Below are 27239 nucleotides of genomic sequence, written 5' to 3' on the forward strand. Positions count from 1 at the left end.
TGATTGCCTTTGGTCAGTGCAGCCAACTGTGTAGAAATAGTAGCCATCTAAGCAGTCAAAGCAGTGAGCGCATCAACCTCATTAATTTCAGCAGGCTTCCTTATCGCAGATCTCTCACTCGGCCGCTGATAACTGTTAACAGTCATTTGCTCAAGCATCTCATAAGCTTGTTCAGAAAATTTAGAAAATATTGAACCTCCAACTATAGCATCCACAGAAATACGAGTTGGTTCATTCAAACCATTGTAGAATAAATTGATCTGTTCCCAGTCCAAAAAATTATGGTTCGGGCATTTCCTAAGTAATTCCTTGTACCGCTCCCGATCTTCATACAGTAACTCATAATCTTGCTGTTTGAAAGTAGTGATCTCAATTTTTAGCTGGGCAGACTTGGCAGGAGGAAAGTACTTAGCCAGAAATTTGGATGTCATGTCTTTCCATGTAGTGATACTCCCAAGAGGTAGTGACTGCAACCAACTACGAGCATTGTCCCTAAGAGAGAACGAGAACAATCGTAATCTTATGGTGTCCTCAGTAACACCATTAATCTTCACTGTGTCAGCAATCTCCAGAAAAGTACGCAGATGCAGATTTGGATCTTCAATAGCTGCATCACTGAACTGATTCTGCTTCACCATATTGATCAAAGCTGGCTTCAATTCAAAATTATTTGCCGTGATATTCTGCCGAGCTATTCCAAAATAATGATTGTTGATCACCGGTCTAAAGTGATCTCTGATTGGCACCGGAACATTATTGAAAACTCTTTCTCTTTCTTCAGCCATTTGTTGCAACTCTTCTCTTCTAGCTTTTCTCAAAGCTTTAACAGTTTTCTCGATTTCCGGTTCAAAGATCAGTGAGTCATAACTCTGGCTTTTTCGCATAAATTGCATAAACAAGAGAAATATTTAAAATTAGAACCAACAAAATAAAATAAAATGCTCTAAATCAAAATTAAAACTAATTAGCACAATTTAATATAAATCAAATAAAATTCATTCCCCGGCAACGGCGCCAAAAACTTGTTGCGTAATTTTATGCCAGCAAGTGCACGGTGTCAAGTTTTAATATAGAATATGAGTCCAAGTCGATCTCACAGAGAATGAATAAAATGATATTATATTAAATATTTGCAACTAATAAAATATTAATACTATGTAGAGCTACGAGAATGGTTTGAGTTTAAATAACTAAAAATTGCAATAAATAAAATTAACTAACAACGAGTTCGCAAGACGAAAATTCAATGAGAGACAAATTCTAGAGGTTCGACATCACTTAACCATCCACCAAGTTAATTCATAAAGAAATCTATATCATAAATTCTTCTAGGTTATTAGCCAAGAATTCCTATTATTTTCTACTACCTCTCTCTAGTGTCAAGCAGAAATTCGTATTCAATAGCAAACTCAATATCTCTATCTAAATTCAACTATTAAATACGGTAAATAGCACAAGAATTCTTCTATGGAGTTATATGCCTCTCAAACAATATAAACACCAAAGATGTATTTTCCTATGTCGTATTCAAAATCTCATCTCTCGAGTGATAGATTTTATATAAAATATCATTCAATCTATGGCTAGTAAATTGAACGCAATCAATTCAGAAAACACAAATAACCCGAATGAATAAATCTAATATATCAATTAAAATATCAAAAACATGGTTTGAAGTCAAGCTATGTCGTTCCTCTAGACAAAGAAATTAGTTCATAATGAAAATAAAAATCAAACAAAGCATGTTCTTGAACATCATTCAAAAACTAGGAGAAAGAATGAAATAAAAATGAAGGTAGATGATGCTTCTCCGTCTCCGATAGTCGCTTCGTCCGTCTTCGTGCCAAGAATGCTTCTTCTCCCTTTTCCTTGGTCTCTAGCCGTCTCTAGCCTTCAAAAACTGATGAAAACCCTCGATTCTAATCTGATATATGCCAAAGAGTCCTTTTAAAGTTTGAGACTAAAAGTTTTTGAAAATAAGACACGTAAGGCGCGGGTGCGCCACCCTCGGGCGCAGGTGCGCAGCGTTTTTGGGTTCCAGGGCGCGGGTGCACTGTCCTAGGGTGAAGGGGCGCTGATCGCTGATAATTTTCTCAAAATAAAAGCTACAGGGCGCGGGCGCGCCGGTTCCGGGCGCGGGTGCGCTACAGCGCATCCAACTCGCGCAGAATTCTTGCAAAAATCATAACTTGAGTTCTAGCCGTCGGATTGAGCTGAAATTTGACTGCAGCTTTAAAACATCCCAAAATTCATTGTGAACGGTAGAGATCGGATTTGGATGTCTAAGTTTGCTGTCCCGTAATTTGGCTTTCCGCTTCTTCTCTCTACTTTTGCGTCATTCTTTGCATCTCACAAAAACAAATACTAACATGCAGAAAATCCACTCAATACATAACAAAATCCAAGTCAAATCATATATAAATTAAGTGCATAAAATGCACTTATCACATAGTCCAAGAGCATTAAGAAAATCATTGCTAATATGTGGCGTAGACCTTTAGAATTTCATATTTGGATGTTAGATTGTTCTTGAAGGTATCATTGTTCCGTAGTACTATTGATTTGGGTATATAGGGAAATTAACTCTTTGTGGCGGTCCTTATACGAATGTTGAGGTAGAATTGTATAGTTCCCTTAGCTATTCTATTTAGGAAAGTTTAGTGTTTTAGTTGCTAAGTATTTGGGAAACTTGTGGATTTCTCAAGAGCTCAAGTTCTAGATTATATGAGTTAAGTTTTAATGGTGAATAGACATTAAGAATAGTTTCGTTGTTAGGAAGTCTTTAAGTTATGAGAAAGGTCGACATAAATTATTTATTGGTTTTACGGATATTTATTTATTGAAGTTGCGATCTAGGATTTAAGGTTATCAAATTAAGACAGGTATCAGATATTTTAGGAGTTTAGGTGACGAATTAAAACTCTTACAGTCACATGGGAACAGTGATTAGAAATTTCTCTTAGGCTACAAACATTTGGGGATAAATAGGAATTTGCAAACTTATTTTGCAATGGGAGTTAGTTAGCTCCTTGTTTGGTAGGTGTTGATAAGCATCAGAGTGCGCAGCGAAAGTTGATTTGGGCAAACTCATGTGGGTGCAAAGTTGGAATTTAGTGTTGATCTGGTCTAAGGTATTCGAACTTAGTTAGTAAGTCTTGAATTTCGAGAACGAAATTTCATTTAAGGGGGAAAGGAATTGTGACGCCGAAATTCCAATCTACTAAATCTCATGCATTAAATTAAATAAATATTATGATTACTATTTTTAAGTTTAATTGATAAAATTCATAATGTGAATTATGTGTTAATAAAATATTTTTATTATTATTTATTCAAATAATTTTTATTGTACTAACTATTTAATTAATGTTTTTAGTTGTTTAGGTTTATTTATCTAAATGATTTTATTGTGCAATTTAATTGTTTTAAATATTTTAAAGGTTTAAGCCTGCTTAATTAAATGATTCTAATTATTTAGTTTATTTATTTAAATGATTTTAACTGTTTAGCTTAGTTATTTAAATCCTTTTAATTGTCCAACTGTTTTTAAAGGTTTTTATTTTCGCTTGTGTATTTATTTAATTTACTTTTAAATTTTAGTCTAGTTTGTTTAAATTATTTTAATCGCTCAGTTTATTATTTAAATATTTTATTTATAGTTGTGGCATCAAAATGTTTAAGTATTGAAAATTAGCATTTTCAAACCCGGTAAATAAATTTTGAGTATTTAATTCTTGAAGTTGCAAATTTGAGTGTTTGCGAAATTTGGGCCTAACACATAAAATACTAAATATTGTATTCTTTGTATTATTTTTCTGACCCATTTCAATGTATTGATCGGCCCATTAAAGATCTTTTTTCTTTTCTTTCCCCAGCCCAAATCCCACGGCCCATTTGCATTTCCCCTTTTCTCCTTGAGCCAATAGCAGACTTCATTCCTCCCCATTTCCTCTCGGGATCGGTCTCACCAGGTTTTTCCCTCCATTTTCTTCAACCATCGGCCGCCACAGCAGGGCTTTTTCCCGGTTCATCGTTCCTCCAGGCGAGCTGCACGAATGTCATCATCCATTTCCAGCTCTTTTTCCCAACGACCGAGCTCCCCCATTCCTTATTTTTGGAGCCGAGGCAAGAATTTTGGGCTTGTTTGGCCTACAAGTAGATTATTACGATGTGTGCTTGTTTTCTTGCTTGCATTTCGATTTTTTTTGGATTTAAGGAAACAACTCGATTTTTCTAATTTCTTGATGGCTCGTTCGAGCTCTGTCTTCTTTTCTTGGATAAGCCGTTTGAGATTCCAGTTTCATTTTGGCGTATTTTACGTGCTTGAGTTTGTTACCTGTTGTTTATCTTATGTTGGATATGTTTGAGTAGAAGTCGATTAATGTTGCGTCTGCCATAGTTTCGAGATTCTACATCTTTTTGTTGAGCTTGTGTTTATTCGAGTTTTGCTTGTTGTTTGGATAGTGAATTAGAGGCTACCATGGGTGAGAACGTAGCTCACATGGTAGTGCCTAGGTCGTGTGAAATGGCTAGAAAGGGTAGAGGCGAAGGGCTGTCAGTTTGGTAGTTGAAGGGGATCGGGCTGGGGCTGGGGCTAACTCGATCTGGGGTATTGGCTCAGAAACAGGGGATTGTTGCTCGGGCTAGGTGGCTGCCTTGTGAATGGAGTCGGTCTTAAGGGTTGTGCGGGACTAGGAAGTGGTCTAGGTCTTAAGTTAAGGCTTGGGAACATGGGTGTTCCATGGTTAGGCTTTGGAGAAGGGAGATGAACTTTCGAGCAGAATTTGCCAAGTATTAGGTGATGTCCGGTTTTGGTCATGCAAAATAGTGTTATACTCGTGTTTTGGTTTAGGGCACGGGTTTGGGAATAGCCTAGGATGTTAGGGAAACGTTGTTTCATCCGGGAACCAATTCGGTTAAGTTTTGGTTGAGTTCTAGGCTATCGAATGTTAAGGTCCGGATTTTCGATGTTAAGTGTTGCTGCCCGGAAACTAAATTGCCAGAAATTATTGGATAAGAGTTGTACCTCAAGGATGACTTCCTAGTTAAGTATAGAGTGCATGGAAACCGTGTCTTCAAGCGAAAGTCGTTTTGGTTAAGACATAAGTCTTGCAAGTGGATTTCTCGGGATACGTCCTAAGTGCAAAAAAAAAGTAAAGTTTAGATTCTTAGCTATGGTTTGCCACCTAAATCACCATCCTTGTCAACCATCTTTCGTCATTTACTTGTGAATCGAGTAATCGAGTAAATATTTTCAAAGAAAGTCATTTCCATAAATGCATGCTATATCTTTGAGTCGAGTCAAGTAAGAATGAAAGAAAATACTTTTTACGAACAAAGTGAGATGATTGTGACTAAATTTATTCACGTGTATGTGTGGGGCTGGGAGACATTTTGGCCTCCCTTACCAAATCATTATGGGTTTCCTTATCTTAGCATGTGTTCGTGTGGGGCTGAGAGATATATCTTGGCCTCTGATATGAATCTTGATGTGTAAGATTAGCAAACACGATTATAATTTGAATCGCACCCTCTAATCAATAAACAAAAGATCCAAAGTTTTGCCCAATCTTTGAAACAAGTAAAATTGATAGGATTTTTGGATTTTCACCTTTAATCGACGGTACGATTAACAACAGAAATCACAACAACTGAAACCAAAGAAAACCTTCAGATAAACTTGTATTTTACAATCTTCAGTAAGAAACAATCGACAAACGCTTCCAAGTAATTAAACTGAAAAAGTTTGATTTGAAGAAAAAAGCAAAGCTTTGAATAAAATTCTTGAGAGAATTTCAATAATTTTTGTATAAACTGAATCTGAATTATTATTAATGAAATAAACAAAAGTATTTATAGTTTACAATCAAAAATAAAAGATAACGCAAAATATAGTCTAAAGATATCAAAGATATCATCTAAAAAGTTTCCTAGTATAATTAAAAGACTCAAAATATAGAAAATAATGCCAAAATATCAAAAAGTCTCGCACACACACAAACACGCCAAACTGTGTGTAAAAGTACGAGGCGCGGGTGCGCATGGCTCTCTGGACGTACGCGCAGGCGCGCATAGAGTTCTGTCAATCAGGCGCGGGCGCGCATGCCTCTCGGGTCCTGTCACTTAATTTTTTGTTTTCATAGGTAATGACATCAAATCCAACGGAGTCAATGGGTTAAAGCCATACAAAATTTCAAAAGGTGAATAATTCGTAGTATAATGTACACTACGATTATAAGCAAATTTAATAAATGGCAAACAATCCTCCCAATTTTTCAAGTTCTTTTTAATGAAAGAGCACAACAATGTCCCTAAAGTTCTATTAACTACCTCAGTCTGTCCATCAGTTTGTGGATGACAACTAGTAGAAAACAACAACTTAGTTTCAAGTTTACACCACAATGTTTTCTAAAAGTAACTCAAAAATCGAGTATCCCGATCAGAAATAATACTCCTAGGCATGCCATGTAATCTCACAATCTCATTAAAGAACAAATCTACAACATGCGAAGCATCATCTGACTTATGACATGCAATAAAATGCGCCATTTTTGAAAACCTATCAACCACAACATAAATAGAATCCCTCTCCTTCTTAGACCTAGGTAATCCAAGAACAAAATCCATGGAAATATCCACCCAAGGTTCGTTAGGTACTGGAAGTGGAGTATATAACCCATGTGGTTGTGATCTAGATTTTGCTTTCTTACAAGTCGCACACCGCTCACACATTCTCTCAACATCATGCTTCATATGCGGTCAATAAAAATGCTCATGCAAAATTTGATATGTCTTTGCCACACCAAAATGCCCCATTAAACCACCACTATGCGATTCCCTAACAAGTAACTCCCTAATTGAAGACTTAGGAATGCACAATTTATCTTCTTTAAACAAATAGCCATCATGCAAGTAAAATTTATCCTTTGGACCACGCATACATGACTTATAAATCTCACCAAAATCAACATCACTCACATACAGCTCTTTCACATGCTCAAACCCCAAAAATTTAGAATCTAAAGTAGTTAAGAGCACGCACCTTCGCGACAATGCATCCGCCACTACATTCTCCTTACCTTGCTTGTACTTGATTAAATAAGGAAAAGTTTCTACGAACGCTATCCATTTGGCATGTCTTTTATTCAATTTTTGTTGTCCCTTGAGATGCCTCAAGGACTCATGATCCGTATGAATCACAAACTCTTTTGGCCTCAAGTAATGCTGCCATGTCTCGAGTACCCTCACCAACGCGTAAAACTCCTTGTCGTAGGTAGGATAATTCAAAGACGCTCCACTTAACTTCTCGCTGAAATACGCAGTGGGGACCTCGGGTTACTAATCTCATATTAAGGCAATTAATGAACAATTAACATTCATTAAAAATCAATTAAATAAACCAAGAGCAAAGTAAAAAAAAAATTTAAACAGTGTCTCGCTCGATCGGGTAAACTCACCCGATCGAGCGAGCACATAAGCTCAGCTCTCGGATGGAAAACCATTTTTGCCTCGCTCGATTGGTTGAATTCATCCGATCGAGCGAGCCCAAGATTTCAATTCTCTATTTTTCATTTTAAAGGCCTCGCTCGATCGGTCAAGTTTACCCGATCGAGCGGGCTCCAATTCCAGAAATCAGCAGATCAAAGTTTTTGCTGTCAAAACCGTGCACCATCAATTCTCATCACCAAAATCAATACAAGGCATGGTTTAAAAGATCTGAAACTTGCATCTACATATAAACAAGGTTTCAAGCATTTATACATGCATTTATTACATCGAACAAGTCGCTAAAGATCGGTAAACGACATAAACTATCTCAAGTTTCATACATGTATTCCAAAACCAACAAGTTCTAAGGTTTAATGCTTCTAGAGTTCAAGACTTCATCTACAACCCGAGTCCTCACATGCTAGACTCTCTCCCAGCTGTCAATGACGTCGTTGATCAGCTCCTGCCCTCTCTGTTATCATGCACACATACAAAACAAGACAACAGCCGGATAAACTCCGGTGAGAAATAATTCTTTGTATAACCAACATATATAGAAAGCGTTAAATCAATCATATCAACTCTATTTAAAACTCGACTCAACAAATAGAGTAATCAACGCTTCAATAAGAATTGATTCATATAACTTCATTGCCATCAAGATTCGTAAACGATCTTGACATGGATATCCATCTATCGTAGCCATTCCGGGCTAGAAAATAAGGTTAACCGCAACCTTGGCATAGAATCAATTCAATATACTATCATATCAACTCAAACTCAAAGATCCACTACCTGAGATGGATCGATAACATCAAACATAAATAATAACATATCAAGTATGTGGTTTTTATGGGCCAACTCAAGAATAGCCGTTCTTGAGTTTCAAAGTCCCTAACTCGTGATGTCGTCATTATACCTTCGTTTATCTCGATTCTGAACTCTTCAAATCTGAAAAATACAACAAATACGCATATATCAAACTTCATTCCAATCTATCGTATTGAAATCGAGTTGAAAACATCCTAAGATCGTCAATCAAACTCATTTCAAACCTCAATCAAACTTCTTCGGTACAAAGTTGACGTCTTGATTCGTTGGCCTTTCAAACTCGACTGAAATTGAAGAATAAAAATGCTATAACATTCATATCATCTAGATAACAAATTCAGCTCAGATATAGGCTATTAAAACAGTCTAAAAACTCAATTCGACGGCATAGCGATTGAAAATCGGTAACCAACGTAATCCCAAAATCATTTCTAACTTCAAACCAACTCATACGTGTATTCAAATCAATAACCAGCTGATATATCATTCAAATATTCATCTCAATAGCTATAATAATTCATTTACATGTTGTAATCATGCTTCAACATAAATAACATATGCTCATCAATTTGGTTTCGCAATAGAATCGCATAAACGTCGATAAACGTAGTCAAAAGCTTAAAATCTGATCTCTGCCACAAACTGATTTCGAAATCCATATAACACAGCAAAAAACTTACACGAGATCGAAGCCCTCGTCGTAAGGATTCCAGAACAATTTACGGAATCGAAATCGGATAACCGGAGCAAAAGTTATAAAGATTTGAAAGATCACAAATCCAAAGGAAAAGAAAGGATCTCGGCTTCTGCTCTCACTTTCTGAATATGTTGATAGACTTACACGTTGAAAGTTGAGTAATAGAATTAAAATCTGATACTTTCAAGCATAATTGTAGTTTAGTCCCTTAAGTCTTCAATATTTGCAATTTGGTCCTCGGCCCTTATTTTAATTCAATTTCAATCCTAAATAATTTAAGAATATTAGAATTTAAATCAAAACTCTAAATATTCCCAAATTAAATATACTCGAATTAAAATCAAATTAAATTCGGATTAATTTTTAATTAATTCCGGGCCTTACATTTCTTCCCCACTAAGACATGAGTTCGTCCTCGAATTCATAAACAGTATAGATATGCAAATGCATGCTCATAAGAATAAAGAATAACTGAAAACTGAATAAGAACTCACATCAGTGGAATAAGTAAGGAAATCTTTGTCTCATGTCTTCTTCAACTTCTCACGTCGCTTCTTCAACTCCGTGCCGACTCCATTGAATCTTTACCAATGGAATGGTCTTCGTTCGGAGTTGTTTTGTCTTTCTATCGAGAATCTGAATAGGTTGCTCGAAATAGCTAAGAGTGTCATCCAACTCAGCTTCATCAGATTGAATCACATGAGACGCATCAGATATATACTTCCTTAGCATCGATACATGAAAGACATCATGTATTCCAGATAAAGACATAGGAAGAGCGAGTCGATAAGCAAGATTGCCTATCTTCTCGAGAATCTCGTACGGCCCAATATATCGTGGAGATAATTTTCCTCGTTTGCCAAATCGGATTGTGCCCCTGAACGGTGAAATTTTCAGAAACACTCTATCTCCCTGATTAAAAGATAACGGTCGTCATCGTATATTCGCATATCTGGTCTGTCTGTGTTGCGCTGTTCTCATTCGTTGTTGTATCAGTTTCACCTTTTCAGTCATTTGTCTGATTATATCTGGCCCTAACTCAGGTACCTCAGAAACATCATCCCAATACAAAGGCGATCGACACTTCTTCCCATATAATGCTTCGAATGGTGCCATCTCTATACTCGTCTGATAACTGTTGTTATACGAAAATTCCACAAGTGGTATAGAATCTTGCCATGTAGTCCCAAAATCAAATACTACAGCTCTCAGCATATCCTCAAGCGTCTGAATAGTTCGTTCAGATTGACCATCAGTTTGAGGATGATAAGCAGTACTCAAATGTAAGCGCGTACCTAGAGCTTCTTGTAGACTCTGCCAAAAGTGCAAAGTAAACCTCGGATCTCGGTCAGATACAATCGACTTTGGCACACCGTGTAGTCTTACCACTTCTCGAATATAGAGATCTGCCATTTGATCAAGACGATAAGTCATTCGATAAGAAATAAAGCATGAAGATTTTGTCAATCTGTCGATGATCACCCAAACAGCATCGCATCCTCGAGATGATCGTGGAAACTTCGTTACAAAGTCCATGGAAATGTGATCCCACTTCCATTCAGGAATCGATAAACTCTGTAATAAGCCACCTGGTTTCTTTCTTTCAGCTTTCACCTGTTGGCAATTCAAACATTTTGATACAAATTCAGTCACATTAGACTTCATTTGTTTCCACCAGTACTGACTCTTCAAGTCATTGTACATCTTTCTGCCTTCAGGATGAACACTGAAGCGACTGCAATGAGCTTCTTTCATAATATTCTGTCTCAATTCTGTAATATTGGGAACAACTATTTGGTTATTCACATACAAGATATCATCGTCACTAACCTTGTACTCAGACTGATGTCCTGATCGGATCATTTCAATTGATTTCTGTACATTCTGATCAGCTTTCTGCGCTTCTTTGATACGAATTAACAATTCTGGCTCAGCACTGATTGTATAAACTTTCATTGGCCTTCTATCTGTCTCAAATACATACCCAGAAATACATTAATCCTCAATCAAATTAGATACACCTACCGTAGACAAGGATAAAGCACACACCTTTCTACTCAGGGCATCCGCTGCTGCATTAGATTTCCCCGGATAGTATTTGATTTCACAGTCAAAATCCTTCAATAAATCAAGCCATCGTCGTTGTCTCATATTCAGTTCAGATTGTGAGAACAGATACTTCAGACTTTTGTGAACAGAAAAGATTTCAAACTTCTCGCCGTATAAGTAATGTCTCCAGATCTTTAATGCAAAGACGATTGCAGCCAATTCAAGATCATGAATCGGATACCTGACTTCATGTGGTTTCAGTTGTCGAGAAGCATAAGCGACAACATGTCCTTTCTGCATTAAAATACATCCCAAACCCTTGTGATAAGCATCACAATAAACAACAAAATCACCAGTACCTGCAGGGATTTTCAAAACCGGCGCTGTAGTCAATCTCTTCTTTAGTTCGATAAAACTTCTTTCACACGCCTCAGACCAAATAAATGGTGCATTCTTCTGTGTAAGCTGTGTAATAGGCTTCGCTATCGATGAAAAATCTCGAATGAATCTACGGTAATAACCAGCTAAGCCCATAAAACTTCGAATTTCTGGCACAGATGTCGGTCTTTGCCAACTAATCACAGCTTCAATCTTACTCGGATCAACTGAAATGTCATCTCCTGAAATTATATGATCAAGAAAAACAACTCTCTGCAACCAAATTCACATTTGGATAACTTGGCATACAATTTCTCTTCTCTTAATGTTCTCAGTACAATTCGGAGATGATCAGCATGTTCACACATATTCTTAGAGTATATCAAAATATCATCGATAAAGATAATCACAAAGTCGTCTAGATATTTTTGAAATACTCTATTCATCAATCCCATAAAAACTGCTGGTGCATTCGTTAGACCAAACGGCATGACTATGAATTCATAATGGCCATACCTGGTTCTAAATGCAGTCTTAGGAATATCCTCGTATCTAACCCTCAATTGATGATAACCGGATCGTAGATAAATCTTCGAATATACCGACGAACCCTGCAATTTATCAAATAAATCATCGATATGAGGTAAAGGATAACGATTCTTTACCGTTGCTTTGTTCAATTGCCGGTAGTCAATACATAATCTCATCGATCCATCTTTCTTTCTAACAAATAATATCGGAGCACCCCATGGGGATACACTCGGTCTAATATATCCTTTGGCCAACAAATCTTCGAGTTGGTCTTTCAGTTCTTTCAGTTCAATCGGTGCCATTCGGTACGGTGCTTTTGATATCGGCTGTGTACCTGGCATCAATTCAATACCAAAGTCTACCTCTCTGTACGGTGGCAATCCCGGAATCTCGTCAAGGAATACATCTGCAAACTCATTCACCACTGGTAGATCAGTTAATTTCGGACTAGTCTTCAACACATCAACTTCATAGATCAAAAATCCCTCTGCTCCCTTCTGTAATAAATCAGTCATAGCAATAACAGATATCAAGGGAATTTTAGATCTAGCACCCTTACCATAAAATTTCCATTCGTCAGCCATCATTGGTCTGAACTTCACTATCTTTTGAAAACAGTCAACTGTTGCTCTGTACTTGGTTAGCATATCAATACCGATTATGCAGTCAAAATCAGACAAACCAAGAACAATACAGTCAAGCTCAACTTCATTACCTTCATACTGTAGTACACAGTTTCTAACAGACTTCACTGATACTATACCCTTTCCCAACGGTGAAGATATAGACACCACAATAATTAATGACTAAACGGGCAATGAATACAATGTAACAAATTGTTCAGAAATGAAGGTATGCGACGCACCAGTATCGAATAAGATAGGCAAAATAACCATAAAGAGAACAGTTACCTGCAATCACATCATCCGGTGCCGCTTGTGCTTGCTCTTCAGTCAGTGCAAACACTCGTGCTTGTTGCCTCTGTGGCTGACTCCCAACATGAGTTCCTCCAGTACGGCTCTGCGTTGATGGCTGAGGTTGGAATGAATGCACCGAGGTTGCTTGCCTCTCTGGCTGTGTCACGGGTCGAGATGATCCAGCACCTTGTGCATTTCCAGCACCTCTGGCATACCCTTGCAAAATGACCTGTTTGATTGCATATATAACAAGTACCAAAAACTCCTCGGCATTGCTCATTGGTATGACGTCCTCCACACTTGGTACAAATAACATCAGAAGTACCGGATTTTGGTCCACCTCTGAATTTTCTAGATCCACTTGAACTAGAAGAGCTACTACCAGGGCGTTTAAACTGTTTACCTTTGCCCTTGAAAAAGTTCTTCTTACCACTGCTACTCCCTAGCATCAAATCGAGGTGGTGGTGGAATCTGTGGCTGCTCTTGAGGTTGTCTCATTGGCTGGGGAACAAACCGAGCTCTTCGTGTTTCAGTATTCCTGCTTTTGCACCCTTTGCTCGATTCAGAGCATCGGCAAAGGTATTCGGTCTTCCCGAATTCACAAGTGTAAACACGTCAGGATTCAAGCCATTAATAAACTGATCGGCTTGTGCTTCGTCACTGATAGTGACATGTGGAGCAAACTTCATCAAACTCGTAAATTTTGCAACATATTCTTCGATATTCATTTGGCCCTGTTGCAAACTTGCGAATTCTGCTCCCTTGTCCTTTCGATAAGAAACAGGAAAGAACCGTTGATAGAAAGCAGTTCAAAATACAGACCAGGTAATAACAGTACCTTGATTTTCCAATGCTCTCTTCGTCGCTATCCACCAACTTTTGGCAAGGCCATGTAGTTGATGAATCACAAGTCTGACACGACGATCATCTGTATAGTCGAGGGACTCGAATAATTGCTCAATATCTTCCAACCAATTCTCACATTCCACAGCATTCTCTGTTCCGTGCAACTTCGGCGGTTTGAATGACTGAAATCGTTTCAGAAGTTTCTCCATTGGATTAGCATCACTAAACTCATCAGTAGAAGTACTACCCTGTCAATGTTCAGTTGCTGTCACTGGAACCTGTGCAACATTCGTCTGTTCAGGCTGATTCATTGCCAATATCTGCCTAACTCTCGGTGCTGGTCGGGGAGGCATATCTGATAATCAAGGAGATTAGTGCACAATTCAATCACAGATATAATAAATCTGTTTCAGTCTGTCTCTGATTAACACAATTATGCCTTCTCAAAAGATCGAGTTCTGATTCATACTCATTCAATACAAGATATTACTTCAATCAGAGAATCAGATAGCATATACTTCAAAACACTGTACGACATATTCTTCGCAAATTATCACAGCATCATGTGACAATTTAATATATGTAATCAATAAATCATATACCATACAAGTATGAAAGCAATAAATAAATCAAAATAAAAGACTCGATCTACCCCGCTCATCTATTCTCAGTCCGAGAAACTTATGCTCTGATACCACCTGTTGTGGGGACCTCGGGTTACTAATCTCACATTAGGGCAATTAATGAACAATTAACATTCATTAAACATCAATTAAATAAACCAAGAGCAAAGTAAAAAAAAATTTAAATAGTGTCTCGCTCGATCGGGTAAACTCACCCGATCGAGCGAGCACATAAGCTCAGCTCTCTGATGGAAAACCATTTTGGCCTCGCTCGATCGGTTGAATTCATCCGATCAAGCGAGCCCAAGATTTCAGTTCTCTGTTTTTCATTTTAAAGGCCTCGCTCGATCGGTCAAGTTCACCCGATCGAGCGGGCTCCAATTCCAGAAATCAGCAGATCAAAGTTTTTGCTGTCAAAACCGTGCACCATCAATTCTCATCACCAAAATCAATACAAGGCATGGTTTAAAAGATCTGAAACTTGCATCTACATATAAACAAGGTCTCAAGCATTTATACATGCATTTATTACATCGAACAAGTCGCTAAAGATCGGTAAACGACATAAACTATCTCAAGTTTCATACATGTATTCCAAAACCAACAAGTTCTAAGGTTTAATGCTTCTAGAGTTCAAGACTTCATCTACAACCCGAGTCCTCACATGCTAGACTCTCTCCCAGCTGTCAATGACGTCGTTGATCAGCTCCTGCCCTCTCTGTTGTCATGCACACATACAAAACAAGACAACAGCCGGATAAACTCCGGTGAGAAATAATTCTCAGTATAACCAACATATATAGAATGCGTTAAATCAATCATATCAACTCTATTTAAAACTCGACTCAACAAATAGAGTAATCAACGCTTCAATAAGAATTGATTCATATCACTTCATTGCCATCAAGATTCATAAACGATCTTGACATGGATATCCATCTATTGTAGCCATTCCGGGCTAGAAAATAAGGTTAACCGCAACCTTGGCATAGAATCAATTCAATATACTATCATATCAACTCAAACTCAAAGATCCATTACCTGCGATGGATCGACAACATCAAACATAAATAATAACATAACAAGTATGTGGTTTTTACGGGCCAACTCAAGAATATCCGTTCTTGAGTTTCAAAGTCCCTAACTCGTGATGTCGTCATTATACCTTCGTTTATCTCGATTCTGAACTCTTCAAATCTGAAAAATACATCAAATACACATATATCAAACTTCATTCCAATCTATCGTATCAAAATCGAGTCGAAAACATCCTAAGATCGTCAATCAAACTCATTTCAAACCTCAATCAAACTTCTTCGGTACAAAGTTGACGTCTTGATTCGTTGGCCTTTCAAACTCGACTGAAATTGAAGAATAATAATGCTATAACATTCATATCATCTAGATAACAACTTCAGCTCAGATACAGGCTATTAAAATATTCTAAAAACTCAATTTGACGGCGTAGCGATTGAAAATCGGTAACCAACATAATCCCGAAATCATTTCTAACTTCAAACCAACTCATACGTGTATTCAAATCAATAACCAGCTGATATATCATTCAAATCTTCATCTCAATAGCTATAATAATTCATTTACATGTTGCAATCATGCTTCAACATAAATAACATAAGCTCATCAATTCGGTTTCGCAATAGAATCGCATAAACGTCGATAAACGTAATCAAAAGTTAAAATCTGATCTCTGCCACAAAATGATTTCGAAATCCATATAACACAACATAAAACTTACATGAGATCGAAGTCCTTGTCGTAAGGATTCCAGAACAATTTACGGAATCGAAATCGGATAACCGGAGCAAAAGTTATAAAGATTTGAAAGATCACAAATCGAAAGGAAAAGAAAGGATCTCGGCTTCTGCTCTCACTTTCTGAATATGTTGATAGACTTACACGTTGAAAGCTGAGTAATAGAATTAAAATCTGATACTTTCAAGCATAATTGCAGTTTAGTCCCTTAAGTCTTCAATATTTGCAATTTGGTCATCGGCCCTTATTTTAATTCAATTTCAATCCTAAATAATTTAAGAATATTAGAATTTAAATCAAAACTCTAAATATTTCCAAATTAAATATATTCGGATTAAAATAAAATTAATTTGGATTAATTTTTAATTAATCCCGGGCCTTACATACGCCACTGGCTTTCCCCCTTGCATCAAAGTGCCTCCAATTCCTACACCTGATGCATCACATTCAATTTCAAACATATTAGTAAAATCAGGTAAAACAAGTAAAGGAGCATTAATCAACTTTTGCTTAATGATATTAAAAGACTTCTCTTGCTCCTCGCCCCAATGGAATGGAATGTTTTTCTTTATGGCAGCAGTCATAGGCGCCGCCAATATGCTAAAATCCTTCATGAACCTCCTGTAAAAACTCGCAAGGCCATGGAAACTTCGAACTTGACCAATAGAAGTGGGTGTTGGCCAATCTCGAATAGCACTTAACTTTTCTTCATCAACTTTCACACCTTGTGAACTCACAACAAACCCAAGAAACATGAGTTCTTTTGTACAAAACACACATTTCTTAAGGTTAGCATATAAATGTTCAGCACACAATGTGATTAAAACAACTCTCAAATGTTCCGCATGATCATCTAAGTTTTTGCTATATACCAATATATCATCAAAATAGACAACCACAAACTTCCCAAGATATGCACGCAAAACATGATTCATTAAACGCATGAAAGTACTAGGTGCATTAGTCAAACCAAAAGGCATAACCATCCATTCATACAACCCATACTTTGTTTTAAATGCAGTTTTCCACTCATCTCCCTCTCTCATCCTAATTTGATGATAACCTCTTTTAAGATCAATCTTGCTAAACACACAAGCACCATGCAATTCATCTAACATATCATCAAGTCTAGGAATAGGATGTCTATACTTAATGATAATGTTATTTATAGCTCTACAATCAACACACATACGCCAAGATCCATCCTTTTTAGGTACTAACAATACAGGCACAGCACACGGTGACATCGACTCATGTACAAAACCTTTATCTAAAAGCTCACTCGTTGCAACTCTTTAGTTTCCTCCGGATTGCTCCTATAAGCTGGACGATTCGGAAATGCACTCCCGGGTACCAAATCAATTTGGTGCTCAATTCCTCTCAAAGGTAGTAATCCTTGAGGTAGCTCCTCCGAAAATAAATCATCGAATTCCTGCAATAGAGAAACAACAACGCTCGGAAGATCTCCGGCTATATCACTTGTGTTAAGGAGTACCTCCTTATAAATCATCAACACAAGTGGAATTTGAGAATTCATAACATCTCTCAACTCACTCTTTTGGGTTATATATATTTTTTTTCCAGTCTCTTTTCGCTCAATTTTTTTTCATCTTTTTTTGTATCATTCTTTTTTTCTAAGGCCACCTCACTTTTTTGATCACTCTTTTTTTCGGCCTCATCTCTCTTTTTCTTTTTCACTTGGTCCTCCAACACTTGCTTTGGAGTCATAGGCAACAATACAATGGACTCTTTTTTCATTACAAACGAATATTTATTTTTAAAGCCATCATGAACCACTCTCCTATCAAACTGTCATGGTCTACCCAATAAAATATTACACGCTTGTATAGGGACCACATCACACAAAACCTCATCAACATATTTGCCAATAGAAAATGGCACCACAACTCGCTTATTAACTCTCACCTCCGCACAGTCATTGAACCATTGCAACCTATATGGTTGAGGATGCTTCAAAAGAGACAACCCCAATTTTTCCACAAGTTCGCAACTCGCTACATTGGTGCAACTAGCCCCATCAATGATAAGACTGCATACCTTTCCCTTTACAAAACAACGGGTATGGAAAAGATTTTCCCTCTGGCTCTCTTCCTCTTCACTAGGTTGTGCATGTAACGCTCTCCTACTCACCAATAACTCACCAACAACAGCCCCAAACCCATCCTCATCATCAGGGTCTACCAACGCAGGCATTTCATCATAACTTTCCTCTTCACTCTCCGACTCCACATCACCACAAGAATTAACAATCATCAATTTCTTATTTGGGCATTGGCTAGAGATATGGCCAATACCTTGACACCTAAAACATTTAATATCTCTAGATCGAGTATTAGAAGTTTCAGATGTACCTTTAACCACTTGCTTTAGTGTCTCCGATCTGGTGTCAGGTTTTGGTTTGAACACCTGCTTGTTGTCCTCCCGTTTTGCAACGCTTGGACGCAAAGAAGTCGACGATCCTTCACCTGAAGGAAATCGACCAGCTCCTCTTCTCTTGAGCTTCTGTTCCACCTTCATGGCCGCCTACACCATCTCATCCAAATCTAAACAATGGCGAAGCTCCACTTGGTCTTGGATTTCTATATTCAAACCGCACAAAAATCAGGCTATTGTAGCTTCATTATCCTCCTCAATGTTGGTCCAGATCATCGTGGTCTCCAACTCCTTGTAGTAATCCTCCACGCTCCTTGGACCCTGCTTCAAAGTTTGTAAACGCCTGTACATTTCACGATAATAATGGTTAGGCACAAACCGCTTCTTCATGACACGCTTCATCTCTTCCCATGTCTCAATAGGCGGCTCTCCACATCTCCTTCTAGTGGTCACTAATTGATCCCACCAGATTAATGCATAATCTACAAACTCAACCACTGCCAACCTCACTTTCTTAAGATCATAATAGTGATGGCAATCAAACACAAACTCTACACGCTTCGCCCATTCCAGATACGCCTCCGGATCAGATTTTCCCTGAAACGCTGGAATTTTCATCTTAATACTACTGATATTCCCATCCTCCTTACTACCCTCCGTATATTTTCCTCGCACCGCTTCTCGCCTATGTCGACCCCCATGTACTCTTCTCTCCTCCTCCCAATTCTCATCAAAACTTTCCTCATCGTCTTCAAAATCATTCCCCTTCCTATTTTTATTTTTCTTTCCACTACCACTACTCTCCTCCAACTTACTCATCCTCTCATGAAGAGGTTCTAACTCCGATCTCATCGCCCTAGTCAACTGCCCCATCAACTCATCCATTTGAACCTTGGAAATTCCTTGGTTCACACTCTCACTAACATCTTTATTGGGATTCATGGTACCTGCAAGAAAATAGTTAGTAATAAACTTCCTCACACAAATTCTCACAGTTCACTCCAACGAATCACTCAAACACTCTTTTTTTTCACTCAAATTTATGGAGAGACTTTGCTTTGTAGAATAAGATTCAAACCTTCAAGTTTAAAACTTTTAAATGCTTGAAAATTGACCCACAAAGATTGCACAAACACAAGTAGGGAATTTTATGGACAACTTGACTCTGACTTGCTTCAAGGATGAATAAAGACAAAGGAATTGGCCACAAGTTACTTTTTTTCACTTTTTTTTTTTTGAATTTATAACTTGTAGCGCAAGACACGAGACTTGGATAACAAGTTTGAAATAAATGACACAAAAATTTGATATGAGATGGATGACGAACGAAGAACGAAAGATGACGAACGACGACATGAAGAATACGAAGAACAGATGAAGATAAGATAATTACTTGATTCAAAACCTTGGCTTTGATACCAAATTATATGAATCTTGATGTGTAAGATTAGGAAACACGATTACAATTTGAATCGCACCCTCTAATCAATAAACAAAAGATCCAAAGTTTTTCCCAATCTTTGAAACAAGTAAAATTGATAGGATTTTTGGATTTCCACCTTTAATCGACGGTACGATTAACAACAGAAATCACGACAACTGAAACCAAAGAAAACCTTCAGATAAACTTGTATCTGACAATCTTCAGTGAGAAACAATCGACAAATGCTTCCAAGTAATTAAACTTAAAAAGTTTGATTTGAAGAACAAAGCAAAGCTTTAAATAAAATTCTTGAGAGAATTTCAATAATTTTTGTATAAACTGAATCTGAATTATTATTAATGAAATAAACAAAAGTATTTATAGTTTACAATCAAAAATAAAAGATAACGCAAAATATAGTCTAAAGATATCAAAGATATCATCTAGAAAGTTTCCTAGTATAATTAAAAGACTCAAAATATAGAAAATAATGCCAAAATATCAAAAAGTCTTGCACACACACAAATATGCCGAACTATGTGTAAAAGTACGAGGTGAGGGCGCGCGTAGCTTGGCGCGGGCGCGCATGGCTCTCTAGACATACACGCGGGTGCACATAGGGTTCTGTCAATCAGGCGCGGGCGCGCATGCCTCTCGGGTCCTGTCACTTAATTTTGTGTTTTATTTGATATTTCCTCCACTTTTTGGACTTCTTTGGACTTCAATCATATTGTAACATTCCCCAAAATGATCTTCAGGAATTCTCACGCTTTCTTGATAATTCACCATCATCGACTGAAGCGCATCTTTGAATCTCTTAGCTCGACCTCTCGTAATTGGTCCACTAGGCAACTCCAACGGATCCTTAGCCACGTGATCAACATGCGAGCTATCCATGATCGCATCATCCCCTTACCAAATACAGGGCAAGATTGAGTTGGGTTTTATCCTGACTTCCTTGCGGCATAGTGCACTGTAGCCATGATCATGATCGAAATCACAGAGTCACAATTCAAGGATCTAAGTTCACAGTTATAGTTACAATTTCAATTTCAGTTACATATCAGTTCTAATTTGACTCGACTTAGTTTATATTCAGTTTCAGTCATGTATGAGATTAAGTAAATTTTAAGAAAGTTCCCAAGTTTACCCGAAGCCCTAAAAATAGAGCAATTACCAGGAGAGGAGAGGAATTTTTGGAAAATCAGAAATGAGCCCCCTGACTCGTATTTATAGGCCGAGTTTGGATCGTCCGAACCCCTATTTGGATGGTCCGGTCCTTGCATGATGTCCACGTTGCATGCGGGCCAAGTTCGGACGGTCCAATCCCTCTTCAGATCGTCCGATCTTCGTCGGCCGATACATCTGTAGAAATCCTTTTGGAATCTGTCCCGGAGGATTTCGGACCGTCCGATCCCAAGATCGGATCGTTCGATCTCACCACCTCCCGAACCAAAACAGGGCTTCCATAGTCCCTTGGGTTCGGACCCTCCGAACCCTAGTTTGGATCCTCCGAACTACCCGAGCCCAAATAAGTCCAATAAGAAATTTTTTTGGTCATTCTGGACCCAATTCCTTGGTCTGTTAAATCATATTAAAATCCCTTAATTATTCTTTATTAAATCTAAACATGATTAGCAACTTGATCTTGTAAAATGGGATCGGGCTACTACAAGTTCTAAGATAGACGATTGTGTATAAGTCCTAGTCTTGGAGTGGGGCAATTGTGTTGTAAAATTCAAAGTCTTTTAGTGATATCCTTCCAAGTGAAAAAAGAGGTGACGTAGGAGTAATTGAAATCTTCAAACATCAATAAACATCTCATTGTGTCTTTCATCAATTTACCTTCACAACATCAGTCTTACAGACAAACTTTAACTAAGTGTTTAGAATCTGAATCTTGACATATTTTCGCACATTCTTTGTTTGTTGATTTGCGTAAGACATCAAGATAAGTTAAAATTCAATCACTAATCCGATTGAATTTCTAAATTACCTCACAGAAAGTTTTTGAAGTGTATTCACCCCCATCTACAGTATCAAACTGATCCTATCAATATGATCTATGATCAGATACAGTTTATTTCTATCATTTTGACACTTATCTGAATATCACGAATCTAAAATTTTTAACATGTATATGCTCACATTATGATCATACAAAGTAATAAACAGAAAAAAATATATATGTCATTTTGAATTTCTGCACAACGACGGTGGTTTTAAAATTTTGATGATGGACTTTCAAAAACAAATTTTCATGATAGAGATAAATTTTAGATTTATTCATTAAGAGAAATTACATGTCATCAATTGAATTTCTGAAATATTATTTCTTGTCATAGATTGATGGAGATAAATTTTAGATTTATTCACTAAGGATAAATACTTGTCATAAAAAAATTGAAGTTTCGAAATATTATTTCCTATCATAGATGTATGTTTTATACACCTGGTATGGGAAATGGTAATGTTTTATACACCTGTTATTGGAAATGGTATTTATTAATGGAACTTAAAGACACATAGCAATAACAAGGGCATTACATTTTGAAAGGAATTTTAATTCTTTGAAATTTTTATTTTTGGCTAAATTTATTATTATTTAATTTTTCTTTCTAGACACGTTAGGAGATATGATAAATAATCTATGAAAACCGAAAAATACATAGGATAGATATTTGTCATATTCAAATATATCTTGATAAGAAAATTTATAGATATATACTTAAATAGAGTATTATCTCTACTTATAATCGTTTTCTTATTCTTGTAGGACTCTATTTATGGAAACAAAAAAGCTTTGGATTCAAGTCTATTTCAAGGATGATTTCCAGGTACAAAAAGAAAGACTTCAGATGACAACTTTCAGAGCTACGATCGAAAAATTACATGCAAAGATTTGAAGGTTTCTGGTAGCGCTTAGTCGTATCACGCCCAAATTAACCCAACTCAACTCAAACAAATAAATATGTACTAGCGAGAGTAGGGATCATTCCCACGAGCAAGGTGAAATTTATTGTGTTCTTAAAAATACAGAAAATAAATGAAAAGTGAGTTTTTGAATTTGAATTTAACTACCACTAATTAAAAGCAATTTAAAATAAATTTTATTGACTAGCATGAAAGAATTAAAATTATGGAAAAGTAATTAATTAACAAACTTTGGTATCGATCGACTACACCCTTGAAGTTATTCACTCGATCATCGAATCCTTAATAATAATTAGCTCTCATTGAATATTCATCATTGGAAATTTAATTTCTATCTTACCTTAATTTTAGTTAATTAGACACAAGCGTTTTAAATTAACTCTTACCAATGAATTAACCCAAATACAAGCGATTGAGAGGTAGCATTCAAACTAGTGAAATTGATGAAGTTAAACAATACAAGCACAAGCGGTTGTATTTAATCTAGTCAAGAGATGTTCTTACGAATTAACAAATTCACAAGTGGAAATTATTAATCGCAGTTTCTTCGCAAATTAGAGGGATCAAACAATTACGGATTTGATATCTAATTTAGCTTTAGATTGTGTGAGAAAATTATTAGATAGTCAGCCAATAATTAAACACACATGCATATCAATCAATTCCAAACAACTCTTCATACTCAAATAAAAATAAAAAAATGAAAATAAAAATCTCACGAAATAAATAAACTTCAAAGAGTTCGTCTTCCTCTACCAAGAACTAAAACTTAGAAGAGTTGAAGAAGAGATTGAATCTAAGAACAAAGAAGATAAAACCTAGCTGCCACATGTCTTCTCACGTCTTGAGCCGTCCAAAGATGATTCCCAACTCTGATTTTTTATCTTCTATTTATATGGCTTGAAAAACCCACGAAATAAAGCCCGAAAATTCAAGGATTTTAATTTCCGAAATTTCCTATTTCTGAGTCTGCGCGATTCCTCGCTTGAGCGGCAAAAAGTCTCTGATCGAGCGAGCAACTTTCTGTCAAATATATTTTTCCCGCAGCACAGGTCTCGCTCGATCGGTCAAAAGTTACCGATCGAGCGATCTCACTTTTTTTCAGCGCGCAGTGTTTTTGAAAATTTCATATCTCAAGATCTAGCCGTCGGATTGAGTTGAAATTTGGACAGCGACTTTAAAATATCTTGAAATTTATTTTTAACGGTGAAGATTGTATTTGGATCTCTCTAGCATTAAAAATAATTTTTTTATCATTGCTAATCTGTAATTCATTCTTGCACAAAAGCTTTTCCATCTTTTCCTCTCAAATTAATCTACCTTTTGCTCATTCTCCTTATTCTCCAAAATCAAATCAAAAACAATAATTAAGAACTATAAAATGCATTTAATCAATGTAAATTATCCTAATCATACAAATTAATTCAAATAAATATAGAACAATATCACCACATCAAACTCCCTCATACTTAAACCTTGTTCGCCCTAGAGCAAGACATGAAAAAACAATATGAACACAAAAACATAAACAAGGATGAATCATGAACATCACAGCTTCAGAGAAGTTCCCACGTACAAAACAAAATTACGAATACTCTCGATTTTCCATAATAAACCATCAGTCAAACGTGAACATGTGTGTGTGTCATGTTATCCTAGGTACATGCAACTTCAAAAGACATAGTTTTAAGGATGTTTACCGACTTATGACATTTCAGTGTAAGTATCACCATCCAAAACCTTCCTCCCAACAATCCTTTAACACAACACAACTTTCTTGAGAAATGATTGCGCACCGTCGGATTTTGCACCCGATTTTCTTAAGCCCCGATAATTACCCGCAAACTTAGCTATAACTGTGATAGGATTAGAATTTCAATACTCTCATCTATAGCCCGGATGGAGCATCAATCTCATTGGATCCGCAAACTTAGTCAAGAACAAGATGATTAAGATTTCAATCTCTTGCTCATAACCATAATGGAGGTAATTTCATTTTCCCAAAATTTTCATTAAAAAAAAATTAACAGGTGCGCCCAAGATCGTATATGCCATGTCAAAAAGATCATCAAGATTCAAAAACACTGTCAGGCCCACAAACACCTACTGTCGTGCAATGATCCAACAGACACCAACATCATACAATACATCGCTACATTTCACTAGTTAAACATGTGTGCTTAAAATATTCACTAATCAACCTATGGTTTCTCATGTCCAATTAAGAGCAAAAAAATTTCATTTTTCCAACTTCATATCATCATCGGCTATCAATCTCCAAATGACTGGCTAAGTTCTCTCCCCCATACTTAAAATCTTACATTGTCCCCAATGAAAGTAAAAATAACACTAAAGAAAAACAAATAAGAAACAAATAAAATGAAAGAAATAAAAGAATCTACTCCACTTGGCTTGCCTCCCAAGCAGCGCCTGATTTTCGGTCTTCAGCTTGAACCTCAGAATAATTTTTCAAAGAGCGACTGAAGCCCAAAATAAGTGTCATATGACACCAAAAATGGGTCTTTGTTCCATGTGCCCTCAATCTTGGCTAGATGTACATAGTTTAAGCCCGTCACCTCAACAAAACTTCATAGCAGCTGGTAAACATAGGAATAGAACATCTCTGTGGGCTCTCGGAAGCCAAAATCTTTTGAAACTGGTACTAATGGAAAGAAGGATCTTGGGGATGTGTGTATGATAATATTGTCGATGAAATCAAATCGATAGACTCTTGAATTCCGTCATCCTCCACTTGAGTGGCAACATATTTTCATCATACCCTATTTCTTCCAAAATATCTTCCGACTGAGGTTCAATAAGAAGAGAAGACTCAAACACCTCTAAATCTTCAGCAGGAATTGATTCGCACTCCCAATCCTGGTTCTCTAAGTCATCATCATCGAACCAAATTGGGTTGGTCACTTCTTGAGTATCTTGCTCACTTCTTGTTCTTTGTGTTCATGGAGGATTGATCTCTTGATCTTCTCCATTTTCTCTACAAGGTGGCATCTAGACTTGATTAGATCTTCTATAGCTTCCTCAGTCGATGCCACAAACTTGCTCCTTGTATCCTCTAGCGGATGTAAGATCAATTGAGAACAACTTCCCTCCTCCTTTTGAAGCTTGAATGGTTGGTCTGTAAAATTTGGGTATTGAGTATCTTGTGGGTATTGGTAGCTCCATACATGTGGTGTAAGATCTCAATATCGGTGATAGTAAAATTCTGTCATATCATCCATCAGGTGTATCATACTATCATCATCTCGGCAAAATAGTGGAGTACCGGTTGTGAAAGCTCCATCAATTACCCATCTTCTTGTCACTGCATCCAAACCCTCAAGAAAAAAATGTAAGGATAAAAAAGTTAAAAAAATCATGATACCGGAATATGGTTGCCAAATCCTTGAATCTCTCCCATGCTGCGTAGAATGGCTCTCCGTGTTGCTGGATAAAACTTATGAATACTTGTTGATTTGACATCTCGAAGTATTACACCATAAGTATTCTTGAAAAAACAACAAATTATAAAACGATGAATAAAATAAAAACAAAAACACAAATAAATTAAACGTCTTCCCCGACAACGGCGCCAAAATTTGGTAGCGCTTAGTCGTATCGCGCCCAAATTAACCCAACTCAACTCAAACAAATAAATATGTAGTAGGGAGAGTATGGATCATTCCCACGAGAAATGTGCAATTTATTGTGTTCTTAAAAATACTGAAAATAAATGAAAATGGGTTTTTTTGAATTTGAATTTAACTACCACTAATTAAAACCAATTTAAAAAAAATTTTATTTACTAGCATGCAAGAATTAAAATTATGGAAAAGTAATTAGTTAACAAACCTTGGTATCTGTCGACTACACCCTTGAGGTTATTCACTTGATCATCGACTCACTAGTAATAATTAACTCTCATTGAATATTCATCATTGGAAATTTAATTCTTATCTCACCTTAATTTTAGTTAATTAGACACAAGCGTTTTAAATTAACCCTTACCAATGAATTAACCAAAATACAAGAGATTGAGAGGTAGCATTCAAACTAGTGAAATTGATGAAGTTAAACAACACAAGCACAAGCGGTTGTATTTAATCTAGTCAAGAGATGTTCCTACGAATTAACAAAATCACAAGCGGAAATTATTAATCGCAATTGCTTCGCAAATTAGAGGGATCAAACAATTACGGATTTGATATCTAATTTAGGTTTAGATTTTATGAGAAAATTATTAGATAGTCAGCCAATAATTAAACACACAATCATATCAATCAATTCCAAACAACTCTTGATACTCAAATAAAAATCAAACAATGAAAATAAAAATATCACGAAATAAATAAACTTCA

At 36.6% G+C, this 27239-nt stretch overlaps 2 non-coding genes and 1 pseudogene across 2 annotated transcripts; 2 read left to right on the plus strand and 1 right to left on the minus strand.

The window, feature by feature from the left end:
• The first annotated feature begins 276 nt into the window (after window positions 1–276).
• On the plus strand, window positions 277–382 carry LOC140885697 (small nucleolar RNA R71). The gene has a single exon (XR_012151116.1). It is a non-coding gene; the product is annotated as a small nucleolar RNA R71 (small nucleolar RNA).
• Window positions 383–12449: 12067 nt separating this feature from the next.
• LOC140878347 (uncharacterized) lies at window positions 12450–18671 on the minus strand (annotated as a pseudogene).
• A 7583-nt stretch (window positions 18672–26254) lies between these two features.
• LOC140885961 (small nucleolar RNA R71) lies at window positions 26255–26359 on the plus strand. Its single transcript, XR_012151372.1, has one exon. It is a non-coding gene; the product is annotated as a small nucleolar RNA R71 (small nucleolar RNA).
• The last annotated feature ends 880 nt before the right edge of the window (window positions 26360–27239 follow it).

The sequence above is a fragment of the Henckelia pumila genome, chromosome 2 (genome assembly GCF_033568475.1).
Source record: "Henckelia pumila isolate YLH828 chromosome 2, ASM3356847v2, whole genome shotgun sequence".
NCBI classification, from domain to species: Eukaryota; Viridiplantae; Streptophyta; class Magnoliopsida; order Lamiales; family Gesneriaceae; genus Henckelia; species Henckelia pumila.